Here is a 12418-nt window from a genome sequence, read left to right as displayed (position 1 = left end):
TTTTAGCTGGTAGGATTAACCTTCTGATAGTCCAGAAAGTGCTTCCACATGCATCAACTTGTTTGAATCTCATCAGAGCCTTAAGATGAGTATTTAATATTAGCATCTCTCCTGATATATGCAGAAATTAAGACCCAGAGAAAGATAGGGACTTGCCTAAGGTCACACAGCAAGTAAGTGGCAGAGCCAGCGTTAGATTCCAGATCTTTCTGCTATTAAATAGCATCATTTTATGTAATTATGGTTTTGGGGTATACCTATTGTGTGTCAGGCTGCAGGCCAGCACTGTGCCCACATGATCCTTTGGAATTCTTATAATGATTCCCAAATCCACTGGGCTTCTGCGTTGATCCTTGCTCTGTGTACACATCTCTCTCTACTCCTCCAGGCTGGGACTCCCTAGAGGACAGGGTCAGAATGTGATTTACCTCTGAGTGTCCAGTGCCAGCAGGGAGCCTGGCACACAGTGGGTGCACAGTCTGATGGGGAAGACCCACAGCCTGGGGTGGTTACACGGGCGAGTAGGGCTGCCAGGAGAAGTGGATGAAGGGGCACCTGACACATGCTGGGGGTCAGGAAAGGCCACCCTGAAAGGCAAATGTCTCTGCTGAGATGGAAAGGGCAGGGGGGCATGATATATTTACATCTATAGTGAAACGTTCCTGTGTGATATTTTGTGCCAGACATTATGATAGGTATGATTTAAGGGTTTAATATTCATTATTACATTTAATCCTCAAAATGTCCCATTAATTCTCATAACTTGAGGTAGGTACAAATATTAGCCCCATTTTACAGATAAAGAGACTTGGGCGTAAGGTGATGAGGTCATGTAGCTGGCAGGGCTGGGGCTTGAAGCCTGGTCATCTGCCTCCCTCCAGGCAAAGATGGGTAGGGGGTGAGGAAGGGGTAAGATCCACCATCAGTTGTCTCATTTCCTTCAACAGCTCTGTGAAGGTCTGCCTTAGTTCTCTTTCAGTTTTAAAAGCAAGAAAGGAGGCTCCATGTGTAGCTGAGATCTCTCCTAGCAATGCCCATTCTCAGTTCTTTCCTGGTTCCCATGCCTCCATCACCCGCGCTGCCCCAGAACAAGGCAGGGCATGCGGCAAGCATCCAGTGGAGTGGTGCTGATGGATGCCTGCATCGGACCCCTCCTGGGCTCCAGGCTGGGGCAGGGATGGGGCCAGAGCTGATTCCCCGGGAGGCCCAGGCTGGTGCTAGGGCCCGCAGGAGAGAGGTGAAGAACAAGCATTAATTGGACGCCTCCTGCATGCTGGGCTCACGTGCAGGGTGGCCTGGGCTCGGGGGAGGGGCTCTGGGTGGCCCCCTCAGAGCCGGTCTTCCAGCACACGGGACCCCCAGAGTCTCGCCCGAGTGCCCCGGGGAGGTGTCAGGACGGAGCCTCTCGGGTGAGCCAGCGTCTGAGGCCCGCGGCTCTGAGCAGGCCGGGAAACGCCTGCTGGTGCATTTGTTTTTCCATCAACAACAGGGTTACGTCAACTCCTCGCCGGCTCCGAGGGCTGCCAGCGCGGGGGAGTTGGCCGTATCTGATGGGGGCTCGGCCAGGGCCGGGGTTCCCGGCGTGTCCCGGCACAGGCCCCGCACAGAGAGCCTGGGCGGTGGGTGGGGGCGGCGCTTGGCACCCGGGCGCGGCTCCGGCCCCCACCCCGTCCCAGGGCGGGAAAGCGCGGGGTCCTTCTCACCTAGATAACCAGGGGAAGCCCATCTCGGTCCCCGACCCCCGATTCCCAGTTCCCTGTCCTGCGCGTGCCCGCCAGGAAAAGGGCCCTCTTTACCCGAGCCCCACGGAGGGCGGGAAGCACCTGCAGTGACATGCTGGGGTGGCCCAGTCACCAGGGTCGCCTGGCTCCTAACCCCGGCGTTATCCTGGGCCATTGGTGCTCAGAGAACAGCGCGCTTGGGAGAAAAGTTTGGTTCACCAGCCTCGCCTCCAGAGATTCTGATTTTAACGGGGCTGGGGTGGAACACAAGAATCAGCAATTTGAAAACTTTTTATTTGGAAAAAATTTCAAAATTACAGAAAAGGTAATAATACAATGAACTCCCATACACCTTTCCTAGATTCACCAAGTGTTAACCTTTTGCTGCTTTGCTTTCTCTCTCTCTCTCTCCACACCCACACACACATCCTTGAGATGGACGATATTATTATTCCCATTTTAATGATGGGGAAACTAAGGTTTAAGAGCTGAAATAACTTATCTAAGAAAGTGGTGGAGATGACACTTAAACTTAGCTCTCAGATGAAAACTTTTACTTTTTTTGCTTTCTTTATGATTTTTTTGTTTAATATATTTGGATTTTTTTTTTTTTAGAATTTTATTTATTTATTATTATTTTGTGTGTGTGTGTGAGGGAGATCAGCCCTGAGCTAACATCCATGCTAATCCTCCTCTTTTTGCTGAGGAAGACCGGCTCTGAGCTAACATCTATTGTCAGTCCTCCTCCTTTTTTTTTTTTTCCTTCCCTAAAGCCCCAGTAGATAGTTGTATGTCATAGTTGCACATCCTTCTAGTTGCTGTATGTGGGACGCGGCCTCAGCATGGCTGGACAAGCGGTGCGTCGGTGCGCGCCTGGGATCCGAACCCGGGCCACCAGTGGTGGAGCGCGCGCACTTAACCGCTAAGGCACCGGCCTGGCCCCTGGATTTTTTTTTTTTTTTTTTTGAATGATTAACACTTACACAGAGTATATGAAGGCATTAAGGATGCAGTTTCTTACCCCCGCATCCTAGTTCCTTACTTAAAGGCAGTCTGTCTTACTCCTTTCTTGTGTATCTTCTCAGAGACAATCTATGCCTATGAAAACAGGTCCATAAAATAGTTTTTACACAAATGCTATTGTATTGTCCACATGGTTCTTCACTTCTGTCCACTTCCCCGCTACCCTTAACTACATAGCACAGAGACTTTTCCACATCGGAAATACAAAACTGCTCCATTCTTTTAAAACAGTACATGGTATTCCATTGTATGGATGTTCCATAATTTATTCCACTAATCTACTGATGGGAAATTAGGCTGTTTCCAATTCATTGTTATTATAAGCAAAGCTGCCATAAATACCCACATCCATACATCAATTTGCACATGTGCAAGTATATTCATATGGTAAATTCCTAGAAGTGGAATTGCTGGGCTAAAGGGTATGTGGATTTTTAATTTACTTAGATATTGCCAAATCGCACTTCGGGGAGGTTGTACCAATTTGCCCTCCCACTTGCAATGAATGAGAGTACTTGTTTCCCACACCCTTGCCAACACAGCATGTTAGCAAACTTTCTGATCTTTGTCAATCTGTTAGATATAAAATGATATCTCGTAGCTATAATTTCATTTCTCCTGCTACAAGGGAGGTTGACCGTGTTTTCATATAACTAAGAATCATTTACATTTCCTTTCCTGGGAACTGTTTATATCCTTTGTTTGTCTTTTAATTAGGTTAGTTTTTTTCCTTCCTGATATGTAGGAGCTTTTGAAACAGCAAGGATACCAGCCCTTTGTCAATAACATATGATATGTCTATAGTATATGTGTCTTTTGACTCTATTTTTTCACAAATAATTAAAAATAACTTTATGTGGCCAAATTTATCATTCTTTTCATTTATGGATTCATTTAAAAAATTTATATTTTAAAAGGCCTTCCTTACTCTAAGAATACTTTTGAGATTACTCCCAGGTTTTATTCATTCTAGAATTTATTTTGGTGTAAGGTATGAGGTAGGGGTTCAGCTGTTTCTCTGAATGGCCATCTAGTTGAATAATCTCTCTTCTTGCTATTTGATTAGCAATGTCTCTTTTGTCATATACTAAATTCCTACAGACATTTAGCTACTGTATAAGTTGCCCAGGGCTGCTGTAACAAATTACCACAAACTGGGTAGCTTGAAACCACAGAAACTTGTTCTCTCAAAGTTCTGGAAGCTAGAAGTCTGAGATCAAGATGTCAGCAGGGCCAGGCTCCCTGTGGTGATCCTGGTGGAACAAACCATCCATCTCCTCTGTCCGAGTTTCTGGTGGTTGCCAGCCACCCTTGGCATTCCCTCGGTTGTGGCAGCATCCCTCCAGTCTCTGCCTCGGTCCTCACATGGCCTCTCCTCTCAGTGTTTATGTCTGTGTCCAAATTTCTCTCTTTTATAAGGACACCAGCCATTGGATTAGGGCCTAATCCAATATGACCCTAATTCAGCATGACCTCATCTTAACTTGATTACATCTGCAAAGACCTTATTTCCAATAAGGTCATATTCACAGTCCTGGGGGTTAGGACTTGAACATATCTTTTTAGGGGACACAATTCTACCCACTACAAGTATGATTTCAAATTTCCTATTCTGCTCTATTGATCCATCTGTATAAAATGCACCAGTAACACACTGTTTAAAATATTGTAGCTTTATACTGTGTTCTAATATCTGTTAAGACTAGGCCCCACTCATTTCTCTTCTTTTTCAGAATTTTCTTACTTATATTGCCATATGAACTTTAGAACCAGTTTCCTTATTTTTAAAATTCCTACTGGTATTTTTACCAGAATTACATTAACATATATATATATATATATATATATATGCTGAGTCATCCTATCCAAAACCATTCTACATGGTCAGGTCTTCTTTTGTGCCCCTCAGCAATTTATTAAAGTACATTTCTGATAAATCTTATATATTTTATTTTAGTTAAATTCATTTCTAAATATTCTATCCTTTTTACTGCTATTGTAAACAGGGATTTCTCTTTCATTATCTCTTCTAACTGGCTGTTTTGTATTTATGAGGACCATTAATTTCAGTATATTGGTTTTGCACCCAACTGCCTTACTGAGTTCTCTTATTGATAGTGGTTTTTTCAGTTGATTCTGTAAGTATGATTAATTTTCCCCTTCTTTTCTGATTTTTATAATTTTATTTCTTTTTCTTGTCTAATTGTGTGGGCCGTTACCTCTAGAACTATGTTAAATAGTAGTGTTTCATCCTAACGAGAATGCCTTTAGGTTTTCACTTAAAGCACAATGCTGATTTTGGGGTTGAAATAAACCCATTCCATTGTATTTAAATATTTCCCTATTTTGTTAAGAAAAAAAATGTTCTTTCTAAACTGCCTTCTCTGGCATCCTCCACATCCCACCTCAACTCTGCAGCACTGAATTACTTGCTATTCCTTGAATGGGTCATGTTGTTCCATGCCCCTAGAAATAGTCCTTGCCCATGCTAGTCGCTCTTCCTGGAATGCCCTTCGCAGTGGCTTCTCTCAGACAAGGCCCTCTGTTACCTCTCTGGGAACCTTCCTAGGCAGTACTTCCCTCTGTCTTGTCTCTTGACGGCCCTTTTCATGCCGGACAATAATTGCCTGTATCCTCCTCTGTTCCCCATGCCAGCCTGTGAGCATCTTGGTGTGTGTGGGGTAGCATGTCTGGGTTAGTTGTGTGTCCTCAGTGCCTAGACTAGAATCCAAACAGAGTAAATACATGGTAAATGTTTTTTTCATGAGTGACTACTAGAATAAAAGCTAACATTTACCAGGTACTTAAGAGGTGCCAGGCCCTGTGCTAAGCATTTTCCATTCATCATCTCATTTAATACGTACAAAAGTCCTGTGAGGTAGATGCTTATTATCTGCACTTTGATAAGAGCAAATAGAAGCTCAGAGAGGTTAAGTAACATGTGCAAAGTCACACAGCCAGGATGTGAACCCAGGTTTCTCTGGCTCCAGAACCTGGGCTTTAAGTCTCTAGGCCATTCTGAATGGCAATAAATAAATGTATGAATGAAGAAATGCTATACCACCAGGCCTGGGGTGGTGGCTGGGCCTGGACGTGGTACCTGCAGAGAGAGGCTCTGAGATGATGTCTCTTAAGTGACCCAGAGGATGGAGCTAGGAATGGGGGCAGGGATGGGGTAGGGTGATTAACCATCCTGGTTTGCTCAGGACTGAGGGGTTCCCGGGATACTGGACTTTCAGCTAAAATCAAGAAAGTCATGGCCAAATCGGGACAAGTTGGTCACCCTAGTGGTGGAGCCATAAGCCACAAATTTCCCCTCTGTGTGAGCAAGGACTCGCATAGTCAGGACCAGCCAGGGAGGGGAGAGGCAGCCCTGGGAGGAAGTGAGCTCCCCATCATGGGAGATGTAAAAACAGGAGGTGGAAACATCTTTACTTTCCATTTCTCTCCCCACCTCTTTGGGATTCCTGAGTGATCTTAACTTGGGGAGTGGGCTCTTTGCTTTGTTCTAAGCCCTAGGGTTCCTAGGGAGGACAGAGACAGGCTGAAACTCAGTTGCTAACTGTTTGGTGGCTGACTGCTCCTCTGGATGGCTTAGGAGGAGCCTGAGTGAGCAGAGTTGACCTGTGTCATGTGGCTTATGGGTCTCTTGCCAAGCCCAGTGGCTCCTCCTCCTGACAGCCCTCCTGGAGAAAGGGGACAGCAATATGGGGGACTTGGTGGGGTAAATAAGGTGGGCTGGAGGGTGGGGAGCTGGAGCTTCCATTTCCGCCTCCATCAAGTGAGTGGTGAATACGTGGGGGCAGGAGCCACTCAGAGGCAGGAAAGTCCACCTGGTCCATCTCCCTGTCTTGGGAGTCTTCCTCCAGACACACCCCAGGCCCTGGGGCAGACTCTAAGGCTTGGCAGGGCCCCCCGCACAGGCCTTTGAACTCTCCCTCCAGGTGGGAATCCCAGCAGTGGATAGGCAGGTCCCACCAGGGAAGGTGTCTCTCAACAGATCCTGAAGTTTCTCCAGGTTGCAGCTGGAGATGGGCACTTAAGGATAAAGGGAGAGAAGTGGTTGGTGTGGGGGGTGGCGAGAGCTGGAATTTCTGTCAAGACCTCTGCAGTTGTCAACTCCTAACAGCGACCATGTACTTTTTTTGTTTTTTAGCTTATATGTACTTTAGATTTTTTATTTTTGAATTTGGCATAACATCCGTACAGTAAAGTGTGTATATAAGTGTGTGGTTTGATGATTTTTTTACAGATGCATGTATACCCATGTACCCACACCCAGATCAAGGTGTAGACATTTCTAGCGCCCCACGAAGTTCCCTTCTGCCCCTACCCAGGCTATATCCACCCGCAGAGGTAACCACTAACCTGTCTTCTATCATCTTGAATAGTCTTGCCTATTCCCGAGCTTTGTATATATGGCATAATACAGTAAGTACTCTTGCGTCTGGCTTCCTTGGCTCAACATAATAAAGGTGTGATTCATCCAGGTTGTTGCACATGCCAGGGGTTCATTTCCTTCTTATTGCTGTGTAGTACCTCATTGCAGAAATACACCGCAACTCATTTATCCAATCTCCCGCTGGTGGTGTTGAGTTGTTTCTGGTTTGGGGCCACTATGAACAAAGCTGCTATGAACACACGTGTCATATGGCCATATGTACTCACGTCCTGGGTATACACTCAGGAGTAGAATTGCTGGCTCGTAGAGCGGGTGTATAGTTAACAAAGCATTGCTGCCTTTGTTATAAAAGAAATTTGCAAAAATCAACAGGTGATTTGTTATTACTTTAAAAGGAATACGTAGAAAGTGTCGTGTGGGAGGTGAGCCCAGAGCTCTCTGGGACCCCAGCTGAATTCCAGGTTGGATTCCAGAGGAGAAGTTTAAGCACAGGCAATGGGGGTGGGCAGGGCGGGTGTGAGCTGTGCCTCGGCTCTCTCAGGCCCCTCCCAGGGAAGGGCAGACAAGGTCTGCCAAGATGCTGTCTCCAAGGCCAGATCCAATAGGCATTCCTGTAAAGAGTCTGATTTGGGGCCTCACCCTCCCCACCTGTGCAATGGGCTGGGGAGTGGTCGATTCAATGGCTTCTGAGGCTTTGAGGTCTTTAGGCTTTTGGGGTCTCCTCTTTCAGTCCCTCTCCTCTGACGCACCCCCCCAGGCTGCTGTTTGTGGCAGTACTGACTCTGGCAGGTTTTAAGAAGTGGGGAAGATCCCTGATCCCTAAAGCTTCTGCCAAGGTGAACACTGTGATCAGGGCCCTGGAGACCTCCTCTCACCCCCAACCGGGCCCCAGCTGTGCCTCAGGCTCCCTGGGAACAAGAGGAGGGGGTAGGGGCGAGGTGCACCAGCCTCTGCTATTTCCATGATGTTGGAGCAGCTGATGCCCAGAGTTTGGGAAGTTGTTGTTCTGCCAGGGGGCACCCCCAGGGAAATGCTCGAGCCAGGGCCCTGGCCATGGCCGGGCGATCAGATCACCCCCAGATGAGCTGAGGACTTGCCCCCATCCCCAACAGCTGAGCAGAAGTCCTTACCAGCCCCATCAAATACTCCTTGGTCTGGTGAAAATACTCAGGAGCGCATATAAATGCCCCCACAGCCCAGTGACCCTACTCACAGACCCACTGCAGACCCTCGCTGAACCTGGAGGGATTCTTACCAGGCTATAGTAGCGTTCATCCGTTTGGAAATAAACAAAAACTCAACTAAAAACCTCAGAACAACTCTGGGTTCACTTCCTGGCCGTACCCCTTCCTGAGCTATGGTTCCTCTGGAGGGATATTCCCTCCCTCTGTGGTTTGTTGGGAAGATTAAATGAGAAAATGTCTACGAGAGTTTCTCTCAGTGCCTGATGCACAGTGGGCTGTTGACAATGTTTCCTGAGGGCCCACTATCCAGCGGATCCTATTGTTGCAATTCCCACAGCCCTTGGGGGGCAGCCCTGGGAGTGGGGGCTTTAGCCAGACATGGCTTCTATGAACAAAACACATGAGCGTCATCCATAGCTTGAAACATTACATGACCCCCCAGAGTCCTTTTTGGGTATACTTTCCGGTTCTCCTCTGACTGTGTTTTAGAAAGCCCTGACTCACACCCAGATCCATTTCTCCTCCTTTATCAACCACACCCACTGTCCAGTTCTCTTCTGGGCACTGGGCTTTACAGATGTTGGGGTTGAGCCCTGGGTAAACGACGGTTAGAGTGAATTAGGAGTTGTGGTTGATACGATGATATTATTATATGTCTGCCCATTCATTTGTTTCCACATTGGAGTAACCGCATGAATTGTTTGGAGGGCATATTTGGGATGGTCTGACTTGGTGTCAGTCTGTTCAGGGTGCTATAACAAAATATCATAGACTGAGTGGCTAATAAACACCTGAAATTTATTTGGAGTTCTGGAGGCTGGGAAGTCCAAGATCAAGGCACTGGCGGCAGCTTTAGCGTCTGGTGAGGGCTGCTTCCTGGTTTATAGATGGCTATCTTGATGCTGTGTCCTCACATGGTGGAAGGGGTGAGGGAGCTCTCTGGGATCTCTTTTATAAGGGCACTAATCCCATTCATGAGGGCTCTGATCTCATGACCTAATCACCTTCCAAAGGCCCCACCTCCAAATACCATCATACTGCGGATTAGGTTTCAACATGTGAATTTTGGAGAGACACATTCAGCCTGCAGCACTCGATGTCCACCACATTACTTGGAGTGGCTCAGGATGTGGGGGCGTGGGGCAGGGTCGGAGAGATGGGCAGGTGTTCTCTAAACCTCCTCAAATCGATGGTAAATGGCAGGCCATTGGCTTGCTGTTTGGGAGGCCGTGTGTATTGAAATGGCACAGACAGAGAAAACAAATGGGTTTTAAATGTGAGCCCTAAATCAGCAGTCAGTAGGGCAGTCACTGAATGTGGGTGTTAATTTGTGATCAAGCTGCTTCCAACACTGGCAACTCTGTGTAGCTGTTCCATGAAGAATAGAGGCAGAAATTGATTTGTTTCACTATGGGTAATAATCTCCTTGGTAATGTAGGAGAAGCCAGTTAGCAGTAATTATAAGGACCAGCATCAATTAAACACTTTCTCTGTGCCAGGCACTTTTACGCATTTTATCTCCCTGACTCCTCAAAACAACCCTGAAGATGGGTGTGATCATTACTTTAGAGACGTTAAGTGACTTACCCAGCTACTAAGTGGCAGATCCAGAATTCAAACCCAAATTCACCTGTCAGATGGCAAAGTCCATGTTCTAAACGTAGCCTACACTGCATCCTGACCTGGGATTCTGGAACTCACCAAGTCCAAAGCTCCCCATCCTTCTGGCTGGAACTAGAAAGTGAGGAAATTGAGGTTGCCAGTTATGAGATCAACCTACAAAACCCACAGTGTGCTTATCTACCAGCAATACCAATTAGAAAATGAAAAGATAGGATTTGAAAACTATAAAGACCTAGTAATCAACTAACAAAAGATGTATAATAACTAAATGGAGAAAATACAAAATATTGTTGAAGAACACACACATACGCATACAAAAGAATAAACGAAGATATATGTACCATGTTCATGGAAAGGAAGACTTAATATAAATACTTTAATTTTTCCCAAATTAATTTATAAAATCAATGTAATCTCAATTAAAATTCCAATAAGATTTCTCATTAAAATTGTTAAACTGATTCTAAAATTCATACATAAAGGTAAAAATGCAAGAATAGCTAAGACAGATCTGAGATAGAACAAGGAAGGAGTTTTACCCTGATGAATATCCTGACTTATTACAAAGCTGTGATAATGAAGACATCCTGCTATTAGCACAGGAAAGGACAAATCAATGCCACAGGAAAAAGAGCCCAGAAATAGACCCAAGTTATATAGGACCTTAGTGTATGATCAAAAGGCATTACAAATCTGCAGGGGAAAAGGATGGACTAATCAAAAATGGAGTTTGGAGAAGCTTTCCATATGGAAAAAATTAAAATTAGACCTTATCTCACACCATACACAAAAATGAACTTGAGATGAATTAATGACTTAAATGTGAAAAATAATCTTAACATTTTACAGAAGAAAAATAGGAGAATTTCTTTATGGCTTGGGATAGGGAAGGCATTCTTAAGCAAGTTATAAAAACTAGAGATCATAAGGGAAAATATTGTTAAGTTTAAGCTCAACCAAATCAAATACTTTTGTGCAATAAAAGGCATTGGCAAAGAAAATTTGAGCAAGAGCCTATGGTAAGACATTTGCAGCATACATAACAGACATACAATCAATGTCCAAATATATAAAGAACTCCCATAAATCAATAAGAAAAAGACAAACAACCCAATAGAAAAATCAGGAGGAGAAATGAACAATTTACAAAAAAGGAAACAGGAGTGGTAAATAAGCATAAGAAAAGATGCTTAACCTTACTACTTATGAAAGAAATGCAAATGAAACAATAAAGAGATTCCATTTCACATCTATCAGATTGGCTAACATTGCAGGGTTTGATACTATTAAGTGTTGATGAGGATGTTGGAAAATGTGAACTCTCAGATACTGCAATTGGGCAATATTTACAAAAGTTGGAAATATGCTTACCAAGTGACCAGCAGTTCTGCTCCTAAGAATGAACCCTAGAGAAATCCATTGCACCTTGGCCAAGGAAACATCATGGATGTTAAACTTGGAAATAACACCACATGTTTCTCAGTAAAGTAATTAAATAAATATTACCTATTTATAAAGTAGAACACCGTACCATAAACTAAATGGCCTTGAGCTACATATATCAACATTGAATAATATAAAAAAGTATAATTTTAATTTTTAAAAGTGTTATAGGTTGAATTGTGTCCCCGAAAAAGATATGTTGAAGTCCTAACCCCTGGTATCTACGGATGTGGCTTTATTTGGAAATAGGGTCTTTGCAGATGTGATCAAGTTAAGGTGAGGTCATTAGGATGGGCCCTAATCCAATATAACTGGGTCCTTATAAGAGGGAAATTTGGACACAGACACACAGAGAGGAGAATGCCATGTGAAGGCAGAGACACACAGGGAAAAGCCACGTGATGATAAAAGCAGAGATTGGAGGATGCAACTGCGAGCCAAGGACCGTCAAGGATTGACGGCCACCACCGGGAGCTAAGAGGCAAGAAAGGATTCTACCCGGAATCTCAGAGGGAGCGAGGTCCTGCCAGCACCTTGATTTCAGACTTCTAGCCTCCCAAACTCTGAGAGAATAAATTTCTGTTGTTTAGTTTAAGGCACTTTGTTATGGCACCCTAGGAAACGAATACATAAAGTAAGTTGAAAAATGTTAAGTATAATATGACGCCATTTATGTAAAATTTTTAAACACACACAACAATACTATGTATTGTTTATAGATTTTAAAAAATAACCTGGGAGGATAAGTACCAAATTCCTGATGGGAGTTGCTTCTGCCTGAGGAAGGGAAATGGAACTAGGGAGGAGTGTAAAAAGGACTTCAGTTTTAAAATCGTCAGCACCTGTTTCTTTTATAAAAACATCTAAAGCAAAAATGATGGACTGTCTACTTTTGTTAAGTCGGGGTGGTAGGTATGTATGGATATTTTTCACATTATATTCTCTGGGTTTTCTGTTATTATTGTTGAGGGTGTATTTGTGACCATATATCTATCTGTGTACACACGTGGATTTCAAATATT

Source organism: Ceratotherium simum, chromosome 29 (assembly GCF_057802395.1).
Source record: "Ceratotherium simum simum isolate JZ-2026a chromosome 29, ASM5780239v1, whole genome shotgun sequence".
Lineage (NCBI taxonomy): Eukaryota > Metazoa > Chordata > Mammalia > Perissodactyla > Rhinocerotidae > Ceratotherium > Ceratotherium simum.
The sequence above is the reverse complement of the archived record's forward strand: the minus strand, read 5'-3'. Positions refer to the sequence as shown.